A 10,164-nucleotide genomic window follows, 5' to 3' on the forward strand; every position below is an offset into this window, starting at 1 on the left:
GGATGGATTTTAGTAACTTACTAAACCTTCTATTCTGTTCAGTTAATTTGCATTCAAATGAATGTGAAGAACAATGAGGTAATATTTGGTATATAAAACACTTTGGGAAATGGTGGAGCAAGGTGATATTTAGGAAAAGCGCAGCACACTTGGCAGGTTATGTTTCTAAGACAACCCCAAAACAACAGGACATGTACAGGTGGGGGTGGTCAACAGGCTCCTGTTTGGAGCCTTAAGGCCTAAAGCTGAGGCAAATAGGCTGATGTTCCCTCCTGGAACCAGGTATCATCATGGAAACCTCTTAGGAAGAAATGGGGGAGAACTACAGGTTCTTTCTTAACTTACCTGACAATTTAAAATCAACATGCACAATGCAAGGCTGTGTCCTCTTTATTCCCACCTTTGGACGGTAAATAAAAGCTTTACATTCAGAAACTAAATTAGTAGATTGTTCCAAATTTCATTGATAAAATCATCCAGTCCCAAAAATGTTTCTTTAGATAACTTGATAAATCTTAGTTCAGGACAGGGTGAAGTAGATGTACTTCCAAAGTTTACACTCTATGAAATATCAGGTTACTGGCTTATGTGGGGGAGAAACAAACTTCCCTCTAAACTCAAGGTTCTTTTCTGGTCTAATAATCAAATAGATATGACACAGATTAGCAACAGAAAATAACCACCTGTAAGACACACGTGTGGATAGGCCCCTCACATACATGAGGAGTCAGAGACCCTGCCTGCAGGAGAGGCTGAATCAAAAAGAAAACGTGGGTACACAAGGCATTCGGAGCTTGGGGCCTTCCAGTCCTTGCAAAATGATGAGCAGATGCTTTAGGAGATGCTATCTCTAATGTGTACACTAGGGGGCAGCAGAGAAGAGCATTTCCTTGGGCAGGAAAAGGGCGGGGCCACAGGTTCTTTCTGAGTCCTGCTCCTCCACAAACAGCTTAAGATCAAGATTCCAATTATTGACATCAGGGTGGCAGAATTTTGATCCCTTCATAAGCAATGTGAATTGTTTGTGACACCAGTATTCTTTAGATTGGTAAATGCATGAACAAACTCCTTTCTAGAATAAACTTTCTCATAGTACAATTTTTTATGTTCCACAGGACATGTTTGCTAATAGTGTGGCCTTGACTTACGAGTGTCCCGACTAACGAGTTTTTCGAGATATGAGCTCTCTCTCGGCCGATTTTTTGCTTTGAGTTGCTAGCTAAAATTCAGGTTATGAGCCAGATCAGATACCCCACCGCTAGTTGGCGCAGCGAACGTCACAGTGAATGCCACAACATCAGCCCAGCATCACGTGTCTCATTCATTCACTGTTGATTTGACATACGAGTAATTTGAGTTACGAGCTCCGTTACAGAACGAATTAAACTCATAAGTCAAGGCTCCACTGAAGTCCCAATGTCTTTAGTTCCTCTATAAGATGAAGCTGTTATAGTGTACCCGTGAATCACACCTCAAGAAGTCGAATTAAGGAGTCATATTTATTGCAAATCCGGGACTACGAGGGGGCATTTCACTCTCCCAAATCTCGCAGTGTCCTCCCAGCTGCAACACCAGATTTATATAGGCAAAAATCACAAAGGTATTGATTACATACCAGGGTTTGTAATGAGGAACCTGGTTCGCAAAAAAGCAGTTTACAGAAGCAGAATTAAGCATGTTCATTATACTTTTGGGTCTCCAGATCACTGAGTTGACAGGAACACGTTATCTAGAGCCCTCGGGTCTTGGGACCACTGAGTTGACAGGGAAACATTATCCGGAACCCTCAGGTCTTGGGATAATTGTGCTGTCCTGGTTCCCAGGTACAGAGGAATTTGCTTTCTAAAACCAGTAAGATCACAATCAATGGGATATTCACATTACAATCAATAAGGCATTCAATCAAATGGGATGATTTATATAATTCAGAAAATCAAAATAACTTTTCTATTGTTAAGCCAAACAGCAGGGTTAGAGTTAAACTACAGTTTCTACCTGCGATGATTGCTACCATACTTCAAAGCAAAGCATGAATAAATCTATGTTCAGTAACCCCACTCCTCACCCAAACTCTCTATATCACAGCACACAATACACTAACACACACACCATTTCCCACACCAGCCACCCCCTGCTGGCCCTCTGTAGGCAGACAATCTTCCTGCCTCATCTTTCCTCAGGTTTGTGGAGACGCCCCAGGGCCTATGGAGATGCCTCTACATGTCTGCTGAGGCTCAGCAACATGGCGCCACCTGAGGCAGGAGAAGTGTCTCGGGCTCGATTCCTGGCCCGGCTGAGCTGCAGGACAGTCACTGGACGCCAGCACCACAGGCTGACCGCACAAGTGCCATGTGGGTCAGAGAGGAAACTCAGGTGCTCCCTGCCAAGAACATGACCCCCTGGGAGAAACTGCAGGCACCTGGAGATTGTTGCTGTTCTTTTCAAATGCTCACTCTTTAAGGACTGTTCTACACTGTAACTAAGAATCAATGAGCTTGATTTTTTAGTTTCCAGAATTTGCCATCAAAAGCTTTTCTCTTTGAAATTGTAACATTTGTCATATTGTGACGTTCTCAGATTACCTACAGGGGACACAATTTCATTAACATAAACTTCTGGTTTCTAGAACACCATGCGTCCAGACCCTGACCTCATTTTAAATCCGAAGAAAGTTGTTCCACTTTATTTAATCATTAAAAAACTCAAAAATAAGAGAGAATTTTTCTACCTCCTCACATGATATTTCTTCATGTTTTTTTCCCCAAGCTTAAACTGCCTATATATGTGTGTGTCTGCACTTAATCATCACTAATTATAGAGAGAGAGAAAGGGGAGACAGACAGAGAAACATCCATGTGACAGAGAAACATGGGTTGGTTGCTGGGATCCCAGCCTCACCCTTTGATGTGCACAGGAGGACAGTCCAGCCGACCGGCAGCTCTACACAGGTATCTCCGTAGCTAACACACATCATTGCTTTTGTAAAGCTGGGGAGAGCAAAACAAAAGTAGCTTAGCACAGAAGAAGGAACAGGAGAGAGCCAGCAGGGCACATTGCTCTCTAGACAGGAGCCTAGGGGCTCTGTGGCTCCCGGAGAAACAAAACTCCAAGTGACAAAAGTGAGCAGAGAAAGCTGGCCTCACTGTGGCACCAGCTCTCATCCCGACCACAACCCCATAGCCAGCCCACCTCCCCCCACCCTCAGCTCCTCCCCTGCTCCCCTCTCCCCTCAGGTCCCAGCCATGCTGCTTCCTTCTCTTCCTTCTTCAGGCAGTTTCTGCACTTTGGGAATGTCAGGGAATTTGTACAATTTTTCTAAGTTGTGGCGTCTAGTATTAGGAAACTATTTATGTCACTTACTTCAAACCTAAATTGGTAACTTGTGTTTTCTCTTTTTCTTTCTGATTAGTCTAGTTAGGGTTGGATAACATTTATTGATTTTTTTCCAATAAACAATATTTGGTTTCAGTACATTTGTATAGTGTTAGTTTATTTACTCTTTCACAAGTACTCATGTCTTTAACTTTTTCAGCTATATACCTTGGGCCTAGTTTGCTCGTTTTTCTATCTTAAGGTGGCAGTTAGGGCTACTGACTTTATGCTTTTCTTTGCATCTAATATAACAACATTTTTCTTAGTTACCTAATTTCATTCCACAAATTTTAATGGGTTGTGTTTATATTCAGTTCCAAATATAGTCTAATTTTTCTTGTGATTTTTTGTCTTTGACCCTTTTATACTGAGGGCCATTTGGATATTTTTAACTTACAAAGTTATGAACTTAAAAATTAGCCTGTTATATTTGGTCACACATTGAATTAACCTCCCCTAATGCCATGCAGGGGCAGACCCAGTGATTTCTCAGGCCTTACAAAGGCCCACAGGCCAGACCTTCCCCAACCCTGATGTAGAATATTGTAGTTTTATTCCCAGCTATTTTTTGACTGAATTCTAATTCTAAACTTTCATATTTTGTATGAAAGAACGTACAATTCTTTTCCACTGAGACATTTTTGTGGCCTAGAATGTAGTCTATGTTGGTGAATATTCCCAATACATTTGGGTGGAAAATGCTCTCTACTGTTGTTGGATAGAGGTTTCTATAAATGACAAACTTAAATCAAGTAATAAACCATAACTCTCAGGCTCAGATATTCTATATCCATGTTGAGTTTTTTTTCTAATTTGTTCTATCAAATTCTAACACTCTTGAGAGGAGAGTGTTAAAATCTCAAGGTTTTCTAGAATTGTCTATTGCTTCTTTCAATTTTGTCAGTTTTGAGTATTTTGAAGTTATATTATTTAATCATACATATTTAGGAGTATCTTCTTGTTGAAATGATCTTTTTCATTATTATGGAATCGCACTTTTTAACACTGATGATTTTCATTGTTCTAAGATTTCTTTAATGTTAATTTATATAACCACTTCACTTTTCTTATATTAATGTAGTCACCACAGCTTTCTTATAAGAATTTTTATGTCATTTTAAAGAAATCATTTTACTTGCACACCTCTTGGTCCCTTTATAACTTTACAATTAAAATTTGGGGAGCAGGGTGTGGGGAGCTGATATAGGATTAAGCCTCAGACTGACCTGTTGGCAAAGTCACAAACAAGTCCCAGCTTAGAGGGCACAGTCCTCTTAGCATAATTAGGCTTGACCTTATAACACTCCCTAGATCTTATCTGGGAAGCTAATGGGCTGAGGGAAGTGCAGGAAGTGTAACTATGGTCAAAACAAGTGAAACTCACAAGAACAGTGTAACTATGGTAACCACTACTTTGTTTACCTCTGACTATAAAATGGTTGGTGCGGCTTGAGCACCAGTAGAAGTCCTTCCTCTTGAGTTGGACTTACCCGCCTGGCCCCCCAATATTCCCAAATTATCTCTTGTCTTTTCTCTTTTATTTGTGTGTGGCTCCTCTTCCAGATCCTGAACCCTGAACCACGTGGAATGTGGAGGGAAACATTTACAACATCTGGCACCCGACGGGAAATCTGGAAGTGAAGGCTTCACCTAGAGCAAAAAAACGAAGAATTCACCGTAAAGGTGGGAAAGAATTCACCGCATGCAAAGCCCACGATCAGCTGCAGAAGTCGCGATCTGTAAGTAGGGTGGGAACGTTTTCTTAGCCAGGCTAATGGGGCAGGATTCAGCGTAAAAAGTAAGAAACTTTATTATAGATTTTTGATTTGCATGCTTAAGAATTTAAAGCTTCAGAAAGTAATCTCTTATAATTTTTGCTTGATGTTATAGAACATAACCCTTGGTTTCTTGAAGAAGGTACATTAGATCTTGAATGTTTGGCAAAAAGTTACTCAGAACTTGCTCATCAGCAGGAAAAAACTTGCCTCCAAAAACTGTTTTCCCTTGTGGAACACGGTATTTCATTTGCTAGAGCCTTTAAGAGAGGCCAAGGAGGATAAATCTCCTCTCCTTGCACTCTCCGCCCCTAAAGAGAAGCAGAAAGAAAAGAAAAAATGAGAGGAATGGCCTTCATGGCTCCCTCCACCTCCATATCCTAATCCTGAAATATTTAATTCTCCGTTAATAGAACCACCTGTGAAAAAGGCCAAATTATAAAGAAATTGTAATATTAAAAGTTACTCTTTAAATCAGGCTGAAAAAAGAGTGCCATGGTCATCTTAATATGGTTTCTTGTCCAAATTAAAATCTTAATATGTATTTGGAATCTGAAATCTGTAATAATAAATGAAACCCTGCTGCCGAATCTACCTCTGGTGCGGAGAGATTCAAAGGTGGCAGGAGAGGGCAGAGCTATCGGCTCGCCCGAAAAAGACTAGCTTTGTTTAAAAATTAGCGGAGAACATCTTATGATGACTAAATTTTGGCTAAGATAACCTTGGGTGCTAGCTATTACTTTGGAAAGCGAAATAGGAAAAAATTTAAAATGTCTTTTTCTATTAAGCATGACTTTGGGGGAAAAAAAAAATACGCCATCTGAGTCACTTGCTGAAACTTCCCCCAAAGCGGGGAAGGGAAGAAGGGAGCACATGGCGATCCAATATGGACACCCCCTCCCCAAGTATTCTAATTTAGTCTCCTTCTCGTAATTGAAAAGTTTTACAAAATTTAAAAATGCGTCTGGGATTTCTGTGCATGTGTAAAGAGAAAAGCAGGTTTAAAACTAATGCGCACAACTGTCCTGTTTTTGGACATTTAGATAGAGTTTTGAGCTGGAATCTCTTTGCAAATGTACAAAATAAAACCCAAGACTGATTATTTCCTAAGAAAAAGGCCAATTTGACCCAAGGAAGAAGTGCAGGCAGGTTCTAGCGGTGGGATTGGGTTTTCTATGATAAAGAGTAGTTTTGGGATGCTAGTGAACCACGTTTAAAACATATGTAATATATTAATTATGAAGGTCCAATGGCCCAGGAAGAAACTAGCTTAGCTCTGACATTTAAATGGACCAGGTTAGACCAAACTTGTTTCGCCAGCAGAAAACAGTTTCCGTGGCTGCGATCTCGTGGCCAATTTTGAAATTTCTCACCGGCAAGCAACCAGCAGGAAACAATGTAGCTACAAGTTTGCTTCTTGACTTTCCCCAGAAAAAAATATGGTCGTTTTAAAGTCAAGGGCTGGGCCAGGCCTGTTTGCCAGCCTCAAGCGTGGTTTTCCAGAACCGCTGGGAACTTGGGACCTTGGAGTTTATGGAATCAAATGACAAAAACTTATACCTAGGTATTTTGAAGTGAAATAATGCTGAAATATTGATCTGAGTGTGCCTCGTACGAAATCTAGAGGACAGAATTGAATATAATCTTTAAATCTTATATACACATATATATTTGATGATCGTTCAAGTTGGATTTCAAAACTATAACCAAGGAATGACTTTGGGACATTTCACAGGCCCTGAAATGTTTTCAAAAGTTTATTCTCTCTTTTTAAAGGATTTTTTAATTCAACCAAATTTAATGACTTTGACTTGAAATACATGACCTTGCGGCACTATCAGTCAACATCCAAGAAGTAACCCTGTAGGTTACTTGGTGTAAAAGAAAAAGATTTTTCTTTTTTACATTGAAATTCTCCAAGTGTAACCCAGCTGTGAGAGGACGAGGATACTGATTGGAAATTACTCTGCAAGAAAATAATAGAAAGATGTTTTTCCTTCAAACATCTGGAGGACTGTAATTAAATGTACTAGGTTTAATATAGAAAGGTAAATAATTTGGGTTTTTGCCTTCCTGAATGTAGCTAGTGTAAAGTTACTGAAAGACTAATTGAAGAAATTTAATTAATGTCATTTCCAGTTTAAAATTGAATTGCCATGGCCTAGAGAAAAGAATATCCTTACATGATATTATTCTACAATGTCATTAATAATTTTTGAGATTTTACAACAGCATATTGTACATTTATCCCAAACAAACAAACAAACTAATTCTCTGAATGTTTGGCAGCAATTTAATAAGGACATGAAAGGATTTAATCCCTTCCACTGTGTGGAAGGCCCCCTGGGAAGGCACTTGAGCATTCTGTATTGACCTCTCTTGCCCTTTTTGCCAAGAGGGTCCCTCTTCTTACAATCCAATTGCCCACAGCTGTTGCCTGAGCTCTCTGTTCATGCTGAGGTTGAAGCCTCATGGTGGCTGGTACCATGGATCTGTCTCTCGCCCAATGGTGTGAGCTGGGCCCTCCCTGGAGAAGAAACCTGGGTTCCCCAAGATATGTGATCAATGCCGGGGCCCCGCCAGCAGGGTGGGGATCCCAAGGCAGTTGCTGGGTGTGGAGGCCACAGGGGCATAGGCTACCAAGGAAACAGAACTGAACCTTACATCACCCTGCTTGGCCCTGGAGGATGGCTGGCTAGCCAGAGATGGGTAAGATTCCTCCAGGAAGGAACAACCTAAGACAGGCACAGTCGCAGAGGGGCCATCAGGAGAGAACTTGGGGGTCAACAGAGGTGGGGCACAGATCCTCACCCCCCCAACTATGCAGGGGCTTGAACACTTGCCCCTTCTGAGGGAGGTCTCCTGTCCCCATGGCTGCTTCCCGCTTCCCATGCCCAGCTCAGATCCAGACCCAGATAACAGAAAGAGACTTAGCCCAGCTCAGATCGGGACTGAAACAACAGAGACTTGGCTGACAGCAGCTACCCTATATCTAAATCCAGCCTAACACCAGGAATGCTCAGGGCCTTCTCAAGGATGCAAAATAATCCTTTCCATTAATATTTACAGTGTAACTAAGATTCTTGTTAGAGAATTAAATTTGACAGTAACGAGTTTAATTGAAATAAGTAGTATTAACCAAAATTTTCATTTCATGGTAAAATTGCTTAACATGCAATGAACCTAAAGGAGTCATATTTTTGTGCAAAAAATTAAAAATTTAAAGTTATCTAGACTACATTATAAAAATTTTCCAAAAGCCTCCAATAATTAAATAAAAAAGGGGGGATAGTGGAAAAATACCATGTAAGGAAATATATCCTGTAACTAAATCACATCTAGAAAAAATTTTTTCATTTGTAATGCTAACAGCAAGACACCCATGAAAAACATACACGGTGTCAAAATAAGCCAAAGGAAAATTATTTGGGCAAATATAAAAAGGATCCCAAGTAAAACTCCCTTTATTAACTTTTGGTCGAGAATATGTTTGTATATTTTCAGAAAACAACTACAAGACCATGTGAATTCCTGCAACAGGGAGGAATTATCAGGAATTCTCCAGCCATGAAGACAAGAGGAAAAACAATTCAGAGATGGAAGACACTCACGACGCTTTGCCATGCTAGCAGTCAGCAGCTGTGTGTCGCTGCAGGTTGCCCAGGATCAAACCAGAGAGGGTCAGACCTGCATTGCCACCATTTGTCCACCATCCAGAAATGAAATAACATTGCTGACATCTACACATAAGGAACTGTCGGACATTGAAACTTGGACTCAGAACTGTTGGATATCGAAATTGAGACTTAAACATTTTTGTTCTTGATGCTTAAGTTTTACTTTTATTATGGTAGCTTCTTGTTCTTGATGTTTAAGTTTTATTTTCATTATAATAGCTTAATAATAAAAGAAGGGTGAGATGTGGGGAGCTGATATAGGGTTAAGCCTCGGACTGACCTGTTGGCAAAGTCACAAACAAGTCCCAGCTTAGAGGGCACAGTCCTCTTAGCATAATTAGGCTTGACCTTATAACACTCCCTAGATCTTATCTGGGAAGCTAATGGGCTGAGGGAAGTGCAGGAAGTATAACTATGGTCAAAACAAGTGAAATTCACAAGAACAGTGTAACTATGGTAAGCACTACCTTGTTTACCTCTGACTATAAAATGGTGGTACTGCCTGAGCACCAGTGGAAGTCCTTCCTCTTGAGTTGGACTTACCTGCCTGGCCCCCCAATATTCCCAAATTATCTCTTGTCTTTTCTCTTTTATTTGTGTGTGGCTCCTCTTCCAGATCCTGAACCCTGAACCACGAGGGATGTGGAGGGAAACATTTACAACAGCAGGGGCCAGCTGGCATGGCTCGGTGATTGAACATTGTTGATCTATGAACCAGGAGGTCCTAGGTTTGATTTCCAGTCGGGGAACATGCCCTGGTTGCGGGCTCGATACCCAGCGTGGGGCATGCAGGAGGCAGACAATCAATGATTTTCTCTCATCATTGATGTTTCTATCTCTCTCTCCCTCTCCCTTCCTCTCTGAAATCAATAAAAACATATATATATAAAAGTGAGGTGGGGATAAGGGGGACATCTGTAATACTCGAAACAATAAAGATTAAAGAAAGAAAAAGGGGGCCTATTTATGAAGAATTAATTCACTTAATATATTCAGAACTATCCTTTAAAAAACTAAAATAAAATTAGATGGTTGGTTGTTTTTTTTTTTGGTACTAAGCATCTCAATAAGTCTTTTAATCCAGTCATACATTGTCTGCCTTTTTTATTTGACGATTTAGTCCACTTCTTATTTCATTTCATTTGTTTTTTAATATCTTCACCCGAGGATATGTTTACTGATTTTATTTATTTATTTATTTATTTATTTATCTATTTATTAGCAAGAGAGGGAGAAAGAGAGAGACAGAAACATTAGTGTGAGGGAGAAATATGAAAATATCGAACCCACAACCTAGATATGTGCCCTGACTTGGAATCAAACACTCAGCCTTATGGTAT

At 40.3% G+C, this 10,164-nt stretch overlaps 1 long non-coding RNA gene across 1 annotated transcript; it reads right to left on the reverse strand.

Annotated features, from left to right (window-relative positions):
* Positions 1-1,787: 1,787 nt before the first annotated feature.
* Positions 1,788-9,406, reverse strand: LOC111824420. The gene is made up of 3 exons (XR_002827502.1): positions 9,368-9,406; positions 2,899-2,987; positions 1,788-1,842 (listed from the first exon to the last, which is right to left on the reverse strand). It is a non-coding gene; the product is annotated as an uncharacterized LOC111824420 (long non-coding RNA).
* Positions 9,407-10,164: the final 758 nt, after the last annotated feature.

Source organism: Myotis lucifugus, unplaced genomic scaffold, assembly GCF_000147115.1.
Source record: "Myotis lucifugus unplaced genomic scaffold, Myoluc2.0 scaffold_1436, whole genome shotgun sequence".
Taxonomy (NCBI): domain Eukaryota; kingdom Metazoa; phylum Chordata; class Mammalia; order Chiroptera; family Vespertilionidae; genus Myotis; species Myotis lucifugus.